Consider the following 16,428-nt stretch of genomic DNA (forward strand, 5'->3'; position numbering starts at 1 on the left):
AGGATTGGTAAAGATCTTTTCCTAATCTCTTGGTTGCTGTTTTGTCCTATTGACAGTGTCCTTTGTAATTTTATGAGATCCCATTTGTTGATTCTTGATCTTAGAGCATAAGCCATTGGTGTCTGTTCAGGAAAATTTCCTCTGTGCTCACATGCTCAAGGCTTTTCCTCACTTTCCCTTCTATTAGTTCAGTGTATCTGGTTTTATATTGAGCTGCTTGATTCACTTGGACTTGAGCTTTGTACAAAGAGATAAGAATGGATCAATTTGCACTATTGCATTATTCTATATGCTGACCTGCAGTTGAACCAGCACCATTTGTTGAAAATGCTGTCTTTTTCTACTGGGTGGTTTTAGTTCCTTTGTCAAAGATCAAGTGAAAAGTTCAGAATACCCAAGATACAATTCACACACTACATGAAGCTCAAGAAGAAGGAAGACCAAAATGTGAGTGCGTCTGTCCTTCTAAGAAGGGGGAGCAAAATACTCACAGGAGCAAATATAGAGAAAAAGTGGAACTGAAGGAAAGGCCATCCAGAGACTGCTCCACCTGGAGATCCATCCCACATACAGTCATCAAACCCAGACACTACTATGGATGCCAAGAAGTGCACATTGACAGGAACCGGAGCCTGAGATAGCTGTCTCCTGAGAGGCTCTGCCAGAGCCTGACAAATAAAGAGGCAGATGTTCCCAGTCAACCATTGAGCTGAACACAGAATCCACAATGGAGGAATTTTAGAAGGACTGAAGGAGCTGAAGGGGTTTGCAACTCCATAGGAAGAACAACAATATCAACCAAGCAGACCCCCTGCCCCAGAGCTCCCAGGGACTAAACCACCAACCAAGGAATACACATGGAGGGACCCATGGCACCAGCTGCATATGTAGCAGAGGATGACCTTGTTGTGCATCAATGGGAGGAGAGGCCCTTTTTTTTCTGTGAATGCTCGATGGCCCAGTGTAGGGGAATGCAAGGGCGGGGAGTTGGGAGTTGGTGGGTGAGTGAGGGAATACCCTCATAGAAAGAGGGGGAGGGGAATAAAATAGAAGGTTTCCAGGGAGTAGGGAAAGAGATAACATTTGAAATTTAAATAAAAGAAATATACAGTAAAAATAGATTACACTAGCTGGACACACACACAGACATACACAGACACACACACACACACACACACACACACACACACACACACACCTTTGCAACTAACTTTCCTGCTTCCATCTCCAACAGTGTAGGGTCTTCGGAGGGAGACCACACATCAGCACATACAAAGCCTCTGCAAGCACCAGCCAAGTGGTGCTCACCACCAAATCAACCTTTATTTAGCCTTCATAAAGTTTTCCAAGTGCTGCTCACCACTAAGTCAACCTCTATTTAGCTTTTATAAAGTTTTCCAAGTCCTGATGTGGAATCCATTTTAAAATGACATAGTCATCTGAAGTTCACTGACAGAGATTTCAATCATTAATGTTTTTAACATTTACATATATCAGGATGATTCAGTCAAGGAAATTCAATAAGAACATTATGAAGTAAGAAGTATCTCTTCATACTTTCAGGGAACTAGATTATTCACAACTAAAGAGGGCCACAGAATAAGACAGCCCCCTGAAAATAAATTTGACAGTGTCTAGCCAGAATGCTGAGGCTTTTTTCTGTCTACCCATTCTTCTAGCTACGTATAACAGCTCATTCTTCACACCTAAAACAGTAAAGACAGAAAATATCTGAAATAAGTTTCCTGACCTTCCCACATAAGTAACAAATTTGCAGTGGATAAAACCATGCTTTTCATGCAGTACTAGACACAATGAGTCTCTGGCCCTCCTGTGAAGGATTTCTCCATTCTCATACTTGTTGTAAATGTCTCATATCACTTTTTTTCCGATTTTTCCCTTTAAAGAAAATTCTGGCTAGAATGTAAGTATCCACTACTGAGGCAAATGGACCTTGATTTTATACTTCTCAATGATTGAAAGAGATAAAGCATATATTGGGCCAGCATTAAAGCTAGAAGGTCACAAATATGGAATAATTTGGTCACCTGAAAAAAATGCTGGGTAGCATAGGAAGTTTACTGAGCTGCTCAGATTCTCAATACATAAGTCACACCATAAAAATGATTAGTGTCCAAACTCTAATAAAGGACAATAATCACACCAGAGTTTCACGTATTCCAGGCTGGCCTCAAATTGATATATAGTTAAGGAACACCTGGTCTTCCCCCTCCCCGCATCTACTAAATGCTGAAATCATAGGTGTGTTCCACTACACATTGCTTATGGACCAATGGGGATCAAGAGATCAAAGTCAAGACTTCATATACTCTTCCAAATGGACAGCTTTCATTCCTAGAGCTACATTTTTGTATATTGCAAGGTTAGTCGTTTTAGCTTTGTGTTTACATCATGACATTTCTAGCTTTAGTAAATAAAGGGCAAGTTCTGATTATAAAGCAATCAACATAAAGATTAAAAAATACAAACATTCAAATACCATGAAGAATAACAATGACCCTAAAATTGGGAATGTATTGTACTGATGCCCTAGTATATCTGTTACTAAGTATGATTTCACTGTCATGACATGTCATGGCAGCTGGTATGAGTAGGGAAGAGAGAGAAGCTTTCTTCCACAAAGTGAGTTATTTAATCAGACCCAAGAATGGTGCAGAACTCAGAAAAACTTGTAATGTAGACAGATAACCTGACTTCTAAGAACAAAAATGAAAGAGTAGCCCAGAAAAAAATGCTGGTGGGGGTTAGGGAGGCTTTTTTACTCCATGCAGTGGGAGAGAAGCATGGTCAATCTTGTCATGCTGTTTAGGACAGAAACAGAGACTACTCAGAGAAATTTGGAGAATGAATTAAAAAACATTCAAGTATTACAAATATTAAATTAGGAAATATTTTTATTTGTAAGTATGAAATAGAGCCATCAGGATGGCTCAGAGGGGAAATGTGCCTGTTGCCAAGCCTTATGACCTGAGTAAAAATTTAGTGTCAATCAAACCAAGAACCATCAGACTAATTTATCATTGAGTGTCGATACACAAGTGTAGATAAGTATGTGAGAGGATAAGTTTGAATACAGTTGTCTATAGGAGAAAGATCCTCTTTCCTTAAAAATTTCTAGAATGATCTTACTATGTTGGTGTAAATGGATGCTGTATTGTTACCGCCCAGCAGTAACGTTAAAGAGAGAGGGTTATTCTGGGAAATGGAGTTTCAAGGAAAAGCAACAGTAAGAGAGAGTTAGGGAGGATACAGGGTGGCCAAAGGTATACCTGTCCACGTGGATGGTTTAACAAAATTAGACGGGAGTCGTGAAAGCTCAGACATCTTCAATTTTAATGCCCTGATTGTCACAAGCAAACAGTTAGAAAAAGTGAGGTAAAACCCTCCCACAGGTTCGTCAGCATGCCAGCCCAATCAGCGACTTCTTTTTGTCTCTGTGGAGGTGGGATTTCCAATGTAATTGGAACCAGGAACAAGGTGTGGCAAATAGCAGGAGGTGGGCAGAGAGGTGTGGTTATGAGAGGCAGGCAGGGTCAAGCAGGAGGGTTACACTGTATGGCAGTTTTCTCTGACCTGAAACATTCCTTCCAGTAGGAAGAGGGAAATTCATGAGACTCAAGAGGTAAACAAACTTCACATATCTGTTCAAGGTGAAACCTGCAAAATTCTTGTAATCCCCTTAGTTTTTCAGAAGCAGTAACATGCCCAGTAACCTGTCGGAGGTGGGTTATCCATACTGCAGAGAATGCATTCTCTACTGAAGCTGCCTGTACACTATACAGAAAAGTCTGAGACTGCAGCTTTCATTGGTCACCATCTGTGTTGAAGTGAGTTTTCAGTAATAAAGTTACTATTTCCAGTCACCCCTATCCTGTCAGAAAACCCTCCCTAATAATCCTGTTACTAACCCCCCAAAAAGCTCTCTAAATCAGCGTTGGACTTTGGTTGTCATTACTTTGCTGTGGGATCTCTTTCTGGGTAAATTAGACATGTATACATACTTTGTGTCTCCCCAGAAATATGTGTGTATATGATGTGTGTGTGTATGTGACATACATGTCCCAGCACACATGTCAAGATCAAGGACAACTTTGAGGACTATTTTTTTCCTTCAATACTTACATGGCTTGCAGGTTACCAGGCTTACAGAAAACAGAGCCACATGAATGAGTGCATGTGTGAGTGTGTGCATGCTTGTGTACAGATGTGTGTGGGCATGTGTACTCCAGGGTGAGATAGGAAACAGTCTCAGCTCCATATTGTTTTACGACAAGGTTTAACATTGGCCTGGCGATCCCAAGTAGGCTAGACCAACTACATAGCGTATCCCAGCTATCCTCCTGTCTCTACTTTTCTGGTGTCAGCACTTGGCAAAGTTTACATGAGTTCTGGCGCTCAATGTCCAGTCCTTGTATGTGCACAGCAAATACTTTAGAACGGAGTCCTTTCTCCAGCTGTGTAGTATGTTTTAAGAGTGAGAATTAGAGATTTGAAATCATTTGCAATACAGATTCAACAGAACTGACAGTCTTCTCATTAATAAAAAGAACAAGAGAAATCTTGCTTGCCTTTCATCAAATTACTACTATTTTCTGTGAAAGTCTACACAAAATGCCTGGCATCTGGTAAGTGCCTGTGATGGTTTGTATATGCTCATCCCAGGGACTGGCACTATTTGAAGGTGTCCCTGCTGAAGAAGCTGTGGCCTTGTGGTAGTAGTGTCCCTGTGGGTGAGGGCTTTAAGATCTTTCCTTATCCTAGCTGCCTGGAAGTCACTATTTTGCTAGCAGTCTTCAGATGAAGATGTAGAACTCTCAGCTCCTCCTGCACCATGTCTTCCTGGATGCTGCTGTGCACCTGCCTTGATGATACTGGACTGGACCTCTGAACCTGTAAGCCAGCCCCAGTTAAATGTTGCCTTGGTCATGGTGTTTGTTCACAGCAGGAAAACCCTAACTAAGACAGTCAGGGTAGCTTTGCCTGTGTCTACAGTCTTTACCGTGGTCTTCCTTTTGCCACCATTGCTGGCAAAATCAAACAGAGTGATACTCATAACATGAGATCCACCTGTGACTTGCAGAAGCAGCTGCAGAATGCAGCAGCAGGCATGCTGAGTATATTTCCACTCACTAATGGACTCTGAAGGCAGCACTTAGCAAAGTGACAAAACTGAAAAGCCTGCTCTGGCAGCTTCCCTCAAGGATGGATGTACACATTTTCCTTGTATAGCCACTTGGTGTGAGGTCTGCAGGCTGAAGCTCTCAACTCTCATCCTCACCAACAGAACATTCCCCAAAGCAGAGATTTGGTTCAATGCCAGCATCAGCACTTGAGCAAAGGCCCGGGTATAAAGTTTCTGAAACAAACATGGTCACATTAGTTTACAGTAATTTTCAAGGAAATGGAGTGAGCTGGGTCCCACCATTGTCCTACAGGCCAAAGGTTAATTCGCTGTAGAGATTATCCAAGGTAAAAGCAAGTGCAATTTACACAGGCCTCATATTTCTCTTCTTATCAGTGAGTGACCCTGCAGTCCAGGGGATTACCCTTGCTGTTTGCAAACCAAAGGGAGAAGTAGGACTAAGTTAAGCAGAGATTTCTCTGCCGAGGGAACTGTTTCTAGGATCTGTAGACAATGCATGTGGTAAGGCTGGAAAACAGGTTTTCTGGATTTCACTCAGGGCATGTAATTTTGTGTATCAAGTCAACAAAACCACACATCTAAAATAATTACTTTGGGCCTAAATCAGAGGCCTAATGCAACTTGTTTCTGTTTATATACATTTCCTTTTAAGTCATTTTAACTTCTAACATGTTGTATATCTATGTCTCACACTTTGACAATCCCTAGTCCTATTTCAGGGTGTTTAAAGTCTAATTTATTCTTTAGATTCCCACAGCTCTACCATTTGCAAAGTAATTTGCACTGCTAGGTATTTATTTTGAACGACTTATCTTATGAAATGTGTATGACTGGTAGCTCCTTTTCTATTTACACAAAAAGAAACAGACTCGCAGATGTCACTGAGTTGGTGTTCATGGTTCCTCCCACCCAGGTCCTAACTCCTTACTCTGTATCCTCTCCAGCTTCCCAGGATCTGGCTCACGCTGTAAAGTCCTGAGGTTGAGAGCAGCTACTACTCCCTGATACCCAAGTCAGCATCAGCTCACCAAGTTTCATATCCTGGTGGGCGAGTGGTTGGCTCAGTTGCTAAAATTTGATCTCTAGAACCCACGTAAGAAAATCCAGGTGTTCCAGTGCATGCCTGTGATCCCATGTCTGGAAGGTAGAGACTGTGAATCTCAGCCAGTTTTGCTTAGTTGGTGAGCTACGGGCCCTGCTTAGAAACCTAGTCTCAAAAAATGGCTCCTGAGGAACAACCCTAGAAATTGGGAAGTGGCTTACTATGTGCACATGAACACACACACACACACACACACACACACACACACACACACACACACAGGCTTACATGGAAAATGAAAAAGAAAAGTCTTTATTCTCTAAGAACAGTGCACAATTCCCTTCCTAGAATGGAAAGTATGAAGAACTTGTTAATATCCTGCCTAGCCCTTCTATAAACTGAACTGCCTGACTACCTAGAGTCCTTAGAATAGGTCCCGAAGCTGTACCTGGAAGCTGTCAATGCTATAGGTGGTGCTCACCAGAGGCTCAGGCAGTCTCTGGGCAAAGCAAGTTTTAGGACAAGGACATCGGTACCCACATTTTTTTCCGTGACTGAGCAGCTGCCTGCTAAAGCATTGACTAGCAATGTTTACCTTGCTGAGGCACTGATCAGCAATACTTGTCCATAAGCCTACGTCTTCAGGCAGGTGTCCTGTGTTTTCCCTCCACCTTGTCCAAACTCAAAATGATCTCTGGTCTCTCGTCTGACACTTTGAACTTCCCTCATGAAACACCCTACTGGAAAGGTGCATTCCAATACCGGCATCATCTGTTCCCATTCCTCCTGGGCTGGTGTGGGCAGGGGTCTCAACTCATACCACAGTGGTATATCTCCATCATCTGAAGCTTAGCAGATCAATGGACGTTAATGAAACTCATTTGTTTCCTGAAAATTTGGCTCAAGATGATTGATGTTAATAATCTCCCTGAACAGAGAGACTTTAGAAACCAACAGCATTGTCTGTGGAGCATGTACTCCAGAGTAGTAAAGGAGTGCCCCAAAAGGATGGCTTGCTCTGTTCTTGAGTGGGATCTCCTAGGACAGCTGAGTCCTGTCATGCTCTTGACGAAACAAGTAGCATTTGCAAGTCTTCTTCAAAGAAACATAGCTGTGTTCTAAGGAGACAAAAGGCCACAAAAGTGGGGATGGAGCTTTGTTATAGAACTCAGGAATTCCAGTGTCTGAGGAAGAGGCTGAGGCCCTCTTAAGAGCTCCTAGAGCAGCCTTGTAGGAAACCTGCCTTGAAGTGAGGTAGGATGTGAGCATGTGGGGAAATAGCAACCATTGGAATCTCACTGTAAAGTTTAAGAATGCAAATATTTCTGGTTCTGGTTATATTCGAGAAGAATCCAGAGCTTCATATAACCTAGCTGAATGCCCACTGAATAAATCACTTTTGTCAGGTGTGTAAATCTCTCTTGAACTTACTCTATTCCTGAACAAGCCTTAGACCTATAATTTTCCTGCCTCATCATCCCCAGTAGTTGGGCTCACAGGCCTGCCATCCTTCCCCAGCAGACAAAAATTTGCAAAATTTTTCATTTATGACAAATTAAAGTGATGGGTATAAGAACCCAGGTACTAACATGTTATGTATTTAAAGGGATAGCTCTTTACTTAGTATTGGTGTCAACAAGAATCACCTCTATACTTGAATCAGTCATACACGTTGATTTGTTTCCTCATTTGTAGGTAGGTCTACCCCTAATAGTTCACTATGAACTTTCAAAAGAAGATCATGAAGGACAGGTATAATTTTAATTTCATGTACTATATTATTCAGGTACATATCCAAAGGAATCAGATCCAGCATAAGTAAGCATACCTCATGCTCACTGGCATAGTGTTTACAGTAGCCAAGTTACAGGGTCATCATGTGTGTCCATCAGCATAAGACTAGGTAAAACAAATCATACATACATAAGCATCTACATACACCATCCAAATAAATACATAAGAGAAAGTACTACTTAGTCATAAATAAGAATATATTTTGTCATTCATATGATTATAGACATAACCAAAGATCATTGTGGTAAATAAAGCCATACTCAGAAAAATTAATATTGTGTTTTCCTCTAAATAGAATTTCAATTAAAAAGACTTAAAAGTACAATATAGTTTATCATATTCTTATCTTCCCCTAACTCTTCCTAGCTCTCCCACACCTTTCTACCCACTTAACTTTATCCAATTTCCACCCCATTTCTCATAAGTAAAAACAAAATAATCTGAAAAAAAAAACAAATAAGCCAAAATAAACTGGACAAAAATTACCAAAACAAAGCGTGCACATATGCACACATACATACACACACACACACACACATGCACACAAGACATGGATGGATTCCATGTTGTGTTGGTCTACTACTGGACATATACCTGTGCTGGAGAGTTGTTGATATACCCAGTGACACTTCGTTGGTGAAAACCAGTTTTCTGTTTCTCACATGTATCAATTGCAAGTACTTTTTTTTTTTCCTAGACAGGGTTTCTATGTGTATCCCTGGCTGTCATGGAACTTGCTCTACAGACTAGGCTGACATTGAACTCAATGTTCTGCCTGCCTCTGCATCACTAGTACTGGGTTAAACATGTGCACCACCACTAAGGCTGCGAATAGCTTCTTGGTTAAGGATGGGACTTTGCGTCTACTTCCCCTTCTATGTGCTGGGATACTGTCTGTCTTGAATCTATGCTAGCCTAGTATGTACTGTCAGAGTCTTTGTGAGTGTTTATGTGTACCTGTCCTCTTGTATCTGAATTGCACTATTTCCTTGGAGTAGCCCCCAACCTTTGGTCCCTACATCTTTCCTCTTTTGCATAGATCTCTGAATTTGAGGGAAGGGGTTTGATAAAGGCATCTCATTTATGGTTGAGTGCTCCAAAGTCTTTAACGTCTCTGCACATTATCCAGCTATGGAACTCTGTATTATTTACTGTCTACTGCAAGAAGTTTCTGAGATGAAAGGTGAATAATATTCTGATTTATGCCTATAAAAATGTGTCTTTATAAGTCATTTTATTACTATGCCCCTTCAGCAGAGTAATAAAAGCATGTTTTCTACAGAATCCATGACCTATCTAGTCTCAGGTTCTTGGCTACTTTAGCAGTGGAAGCTATGAGTTATATGTCAGAGTGGGCCTTAACTCCAATCAAAAATTGGTTGGTTACTTACAATGCATTTATGTCACAGTTGTAGTTATATCTTACCAGGAAGTTACTGTTATAGGTCACAGGATCTGTTGCTGGGTGATATTAGTTGATTATTTTTCCTTGGTAGTATGCAAAGTAACTTCCAGAACCTGGACTGCTATTCAGTAGTGGTGAAACTTCTAGTTGGGTCATAAGGTCCAAGAGAAATGCCAATACCATTAATTACCATAGGGAATGCAAACCAAAGCTACCATGACACTAACTCACACATGTCAGGTGCAATTTCAAATCCCAAAGCTCATGATAATTAATATAAGTGTTACTTTTCTCATTGCTTTGACAAATACATGACACAAACAGTAGAAGTAAAAAAAGAAAAGGAGGACAGAGGATTTATTTTGCCTCATAGTTTGATGCCAATGCACAATGATGGAGAAGGGGTGATGAATGCAGCCTGAGTCAGCCAGTCACACTGTACCAGCATTGCAATAGTTTGAATGAGAATGGCCCCTAGACGCTCAAATACTCAAATGTTTAGCTCCCAGTTGGTGGACTCTTTGAGAAGGATTGAGATTGAAATTTTTTTAAAGGAGGTGAGTCACTGGGGGCAGGCTTGAGATTTTATTTATTTATTTATTTATTTATTTATTTATTTATTTATCTATTTATTTTTTCAAGACAGAGTTTCTCTGTGTAGTCCTGGTTGTCCTGGAAGTCACTCTATAGACCAGGCTGGCCTCGAACTCAGAAATCCACCTACCTCTACCTCCCAAGTGCTAGGATTAAAGGCGTGTGCCACCACTGCTCAGCAGGCTTGAGATTTTAAAAGTCTATCATTCTCAGTTAGTTCTCTGTCTCTGTCTGTGTCTCTGTCTCTGTCTCTCTCTGTGTCTCTGTCTCTGTCTCTCTGTCTCTCTCTGTGTCTCTGTCTCTCTCTGTGTCTCTGTCTCTGTCTCTGTCTCGCTCTCTGTCTCTCTGTCTCTCTGTCTCTGTCTCTCTCTGTGTCTCTGTCTCTGTCTCTGTCTCTGTCTCTCTCTCTCTGTCTCTTTCTCTCTCTCTCTGCCTTCCCCTTGTGGATTTGATGTGAGCTCTCAGCTACTACTCCAGTACTAAGCCTGATTGTCTCCTGCCATGCTCCCCACCACAATGGTCATAGACTCTAACCCTCTAGAACTGTGAGTCCCATATTAAATGCTTCCTTTTAAAAGTTGCTTTGTTTCTTTTATCACAGCAATAAGAAAGTGCGTAAGGTAAGGAAGCAGAAAGTTCAGCTTGTTTTTTCTTTCTTATGCAGCCTGAAAACCCAGGTCATGGAATGGTGACATTTACATTCAGAATTTGTCTTTCAACTCAACTTGGAAACTCCCTTGCAGACATGTTCATAAGTTTGACTCCTAGGTGTTTATGGATTCTGTCCAGCTTCTAACAAAGATTATTCATCACACTGAAGATACAGATAATTTGGGACCTTCCTGCCATGATGGCAGAAATATGATATTGCATAGCTACCATACAAGAGTTTGAAGGTTCCTTAACATACATATTATCTAGTGATTACTTTTGTGTAAAGTGAACAAACAGGAAAATAATGTTTACAGATCTGCATGTGCACAGTAGCAGCACTCACAAGAGCCCCTAGGCCAATCCAAACGGTATGTATACAAACTGGTATGATTACACACTGGAATATCACTATTTTGACAAGTTCTACAGTGGAGATGAACTTTGAGGGCACTATGCTACGTGAAGTAAGCAATGCACAAAAGCACAAACACAGTATGACTTAACATAGTTGTAGTTAGTTAGAGTAGTTGTTAGAGCTTGTTGTTATAATAAACCAGATCATAGCAACATAAGGAAGGAAGGGTCCAGTGTGGCTTCCAGTTCAAAGGTAGGTCTGTCATATGAGGGAAGTGAGAGAGGTAGCTGGTGACATTGTACCCATAACCAGTGAGGTAGCTGGTGACATTGTACCCATAACCAGTGAGGTAGCTGGTGACATTGTGCCCATAACCAGAAAGCAGAAGGTCATGAATGCTAGTGCTCAGCTCGTTTTGTTCTTATGCCAGCGAGCCACCTCAATAAATCTTATCACAGAGGTGATTCTAGATTCTACAATGTCTGAAATCAATATTAACCATCATTGATTATTATATACATTACTAGAAAAGTCAAACTAAGAGAATGAAAATTCAGAAAACTAGTTCTTCATGACAGGGAGATGCAGAAAGGAGAGCTATTTTATTGGTATAGAGATTTGGGTTAGCCAATGAATGGAGCTCTGGAAATGTGTAGAAATTCTTGAAACTTCTGAAGTCTAAACTTCAAAAGTGGTTTAGAGCCGGGAGGTGGTGGCGCACGCCTTTAATCCCAGCACTTGGGAGGGAGAGGTAGGCGGATTTCTGAGTTCAAGGCCAGCCTGGTCTACAGAGTGAGTTCCAGGACAGCCAGGGCTACACAGAGAAACCCTGTCTCAAAAAAAAAAAAGTGGTTTAGATAGTAAATTTATTTTCTAAGTGTTCACAATTTGGAAACAAAACAAAACAAAAACACAAATGCTACTACCTGGCTACCAGAAGCAATACCAATATTATGTAAAAAAGAGTAACCTTGAGCTACAGAATGGAATCTACACCCTTCAATTCAAAGGCTAGTCCAATGGCTTTAGGCTGGCGAGGGGAAGGAGAAAGAGAAATATACCTCAGAAGTACCTGGCAGCCCCTATAATATCATTGCCTCCCACAAATAGGTCTGCACCTGCTGAGCAACCTAGAAACTGAGTTCCGTTGACTGCCAACCTGTTCCCAATGGCCTCACTTGGATTGGTCTTTCTGCAAGCAGCCAGGTGAGGCCACCAAGAGACTTAAAAGCATCAGCGTCTCAAGTGTAAAGCAGTGCTTGTTACATCTAAGGCTAATCTGACTGTATGGAGTAAAATGGAGGAGTTTCAAGTATTCATAGCGTTTTTTGGGGAATGTTAAGCCCTACATATAAGAATTAAGGATAAAATGAGTTAAGAAGGCTATTTGTTAAATTTTCCTTCTTTTGCTGAATCACAATCAATTCTCATACTCTGTCTTTCTAAAAGATGAATGTTTCTCTACTAGAAGCCCCACAGGTATCTTTTTTGGTAAAGACATTTTAAAAACCCTTCATTGAGATGTCATTGGGATATTAATAAGAAGAGAAAATAAGCATGTCTTACCAATGTTTCATATTTTGAGAAGACTTTAAGTTTGAACTTCTCTGTAGTTGGGTCATATGTTGGGTCAAAATGTTTCAGCAGAAACCACTGGGATGCTCATGCCTATATCAGCTCAGGTAGTCCTAATTTCCCTGCAGACCACAGTGACTGGGGAAAATGGAGTGACTTGGAGACTAGTAGTATTCCTAGAGAATTACAGGCAAAATGACTGCAACACTGGCATGTCTTTAGTGCTCCTTTACGCAGATTACTCAGGCTTTATTTGCACTCTGAAATGTGCTGTCATAGGCTGTACTCCAGAGCATTCCCTGGCTATTTTCTCAATAAATAGTCCTCTTCCTCACAATCAAGTGGGTCTGTACATAAAGAGAACTCATTGTCTGCAGGGCTGATGCAGGAGCTGTTTCTCAAAGGCCATTTAATCCGAGAGCTACAATCAGGCAGGGAAAGGAGTTTTTCTTTTCTGAAAATCTTTCCTTCATTTCTCAAAATGTTCAGGCTTAAGTGATAGCTTTTCCTTTGCTGTTTTAGCTGTTTTCACTGACATTAAAACAGAGCATGCAATTAAAAAAACCAACATATGAAAACTCTGGTTCAGTGTTTATATTTTTTATTGATGTAAGTTTTATTGCATTATGATGAGAAAAGACATATAATTTCACTTTATCAGAATTTGTTAACATTTAAAAACATATATTAAGTAAATAGAATTACATCTCATTATTCTTTTCCTTTTGTACCCCAACTCATCCCAGAGAACCCCCACTTCAATATCTTGGGAATCTTCACTCTCTTCTATAGCTATTATCCTTAGGTTTGGTCTTCTCATCGTGTCCTGGATTTCCTGGATGTTTTGGGTTAGGAGCTTTTTGCTTTTTGCATTTTCTTTGACTGTTGTGTCAGTGTTTTCTAAGGTGTCTTCTGCCCCTGAGATTCTCTCTTCTATCTCTTGTATTCTGTTGATGATGCTTGCAACTATGACTCCTGATCTCTTTCCTAGGTTTTCTAACTCCGGGTTGTCTTCATTTTTGATTTCTTTATTGTTTCTATTTCCATTTTTAGATCCTGGATGGTTTTGTCATTTCTTTCACCTGTTTGATTGTATTTTCCTGTAGTTCTTTAAGGGATTTTTGTGTTTTCTCTTTAAGTGCTTCTAACTGTTTACCTGTGTTCTCCTGTATTTCTTTAAGGGAATTATTTATATCCTTTTTAATATCATTTGTCATCATGATGAGAAGTGGTCTTGGATATGAATCTTGCCTTTCTGGTATGATGGTGTGTCCAGGACTTGTTATAGTGGGAGAATGGATTCTGATGATGCCAAGTAATCTTGGTTTCTGTTGCTTATTTTCTTAAGCTTGTCTCCCGCCATCTGGTTATCTCTAGTGCTACCTGTGTTGGCTAAATCTGACTGGGGCCTGTCTTTCCTGTGACACTGGTTGTGTCAGAACTCCTCAGAGTCAAGCTGTCTCTGTAATCCTGTGATTCTAAGATCCTTTGATGCTGGGCTCATTAGAGTGCCTAAGAGTAGAGCTTCTCTGTGTATCTTGGGATTTACTGCAGAGTTTGTGCCCAAGGTCTGCTCAGGATACTGTCCCAGACAGACTGGAAGGAACCTGTGCCACTGGGCTGGCAGAGTTCCTGTGTGCCTGGGTCCTGCTAGTCCCAGTTACTCCTGGTGTTGGGACACATGTTGTGTCCTCCTCACATCTGATCATATGATCTTGGGTGTGTTAGAGCGCCTGGGAGTGAAGCTTTCTTTGTGTGTTTTGGGACTGGCTGCAGAACTTGTGCCCAAGGTCTGCTTAGGGCACCAGCTTAGACAGATTGGAAGCAACTCATCAGTGTTTATATATTTTATTCCCAAATGTTTTATAGCATAAAGTCTTCTAAATTTTAACCATATTCTGTGGGAAGATACCAGGGACACATGCAAAAAGCATTCTTAGAAGTTCAGAAATGCTACCAGTGTCAAAGCCACTAAAACAGCATCTGACATTTATCCTCTGGGAAAGACCTGTGGATGCTCTTCTTTTCACTGAATTTGTGTCTAGATGCCTACTGATGGATGTTCAGAATCTTGTGTGGGGATTCTGTGCTCACATTGGTAAAAGATGGGGAGATTTGTTGGAGAATGAAGTGTCAGCAGGTTTACTGCCTACTCCAAATGGTCCTATCCTGACATCAGGGCCAAGTGCTTTCTCAAGACCCATTCTGGCTACCTGTGATTACATTTACACAAAGGACTCACAGCATCTGGTTTTAGAGATGCCTCTGTGCATTCCTGTAACACAGGTTATCTGAGAAAAGAATTCCCATCCACTATGGGCAACAGCATTCTATAGACTGGGGAAATGGGTTGAGTAAAAAGGAGAAAGTGAGTGAATACCAGCTGTCTTCTCTCTCTCTCTCTCTCTCTCTCTCTCTCTCTCTCTCTCTCTCTCTCTCTGTCTCCCTGACTGTGCTATTTGTGAAAAGTCAAATAGCTGTCTCATGCTTCGGTCTTCATGACATTCCTGACACAGTGAACTGGAGCCTTACGCTATGAGTCAAAACAAATCTTCTTTCCTTAAGTTACTTTTGTCAGATGTTTTATCACAACTAGGAGATCAGTAATGGAAGCATCTCTCAAGACAAAGCTTGCCTTCCAAATTATTCAGCATCCATTGTTCACATGAATTATCTGTGAATGGTCCAGCATTGTGAGGAAGATTAAAACCCTTTGGAAATCAAGCTATTTTTTATTTCTTGGAATTTTATTTCTTGGAATAGGTTTAGGTGGCATTTGGGCATATAATCCCTCAATCCATACATTTTTCATTTGCTTGCTTTGAAAATTCCTCCTTGTTTGTCAAGACACAGTTTGGCTTTATTTTTCCTTCAGGTACAGCCAATAATTTCCTTGATTATGTTTCCCTGACCCTTTATTTTTGGTGAAAATCACAGAGTACTCCATCTTGCCTGTTATTAGCTGTATCTCCTCTTGAAGACATGATCAGGATATAGATAACTCTTCCTAACAGGTTTTAATGCATGTAACCTTGACCTAGAAGACTACACATCTCCAAAGTTGATGTTTTGAGCAATGTGATAATTATTCTCTTATAAAATCAATGCAACTAGCTGCAACTCTGGAAAAAAATGTAATAAGCAGGACATTCTTTTTTCATTCTTGCAAAAACAAGTCCTTTAAACCCCAACCCTCCACTGCTGGCCAAGGCAAAGCCATGTCCCTTTGTAAACACAGTGTGGGAAATTGTGGTATAGAAAGGACTGCACAGAAACAGAAACTCTGAGATAGAAATGATTTGTTACATATATCATCAATCTGCATGAATTATTTTCCTTTGAGAACTCTGGGTCTCCTCTTCCATAGAATGGGATCTCAGTTGTGATTGTCCCCATCTTAGTCCACTCTTGTTGCACTAACAAAACTGACACTGGCTCATTTATTAAGACCAGACACTTCTTCCTTACAGCTCACAAGGTGGGAAAGCCCAGAAAAGCACTGGCATGTTCAACTGTCTGATGTGGACAGTACTCCAGCACTCGTGTGTTCAACTGTCTGATGTGGATAGTACTCCAGCACTGGCGTGTTCAACTGTCTGATGTGGACAGTACTCCATCACTGGTGTGTTCAACTGTCTGATGTGGACAGTACTCCAGCACTGGCGTGTTCAACTGTCTGATGTGGACAGTACTCCAGCACTGGCGTGTTCAACTGTCTGATGTAGACAGTACTCCATCACTGGCGTGTTCAACTGTCTGATGTAGACAGTACTCCATCACTGGCGTGTTCAACTGTCTGATGTGGACAGTACTCCAGCACTGGCGTGTTCAACTGTCTGATGTGG

This window comes from Mastomys coucha, unplaced genomic scaffold, assembly GCF_008632895.1.
Source record: "Mastomys coucha isolate ucsf_1 unplaced genomic scaffold, UCSF_Mcou_1 pScaffold13, whole genome shotgun sequence".
NCBI classification, from domain to species: domain Eukaryota; kingdom Metazoa; phylum Chordata; class Mammalia; order Rodentia; family Muridae; genus Mastomys; species Mastomys coucha.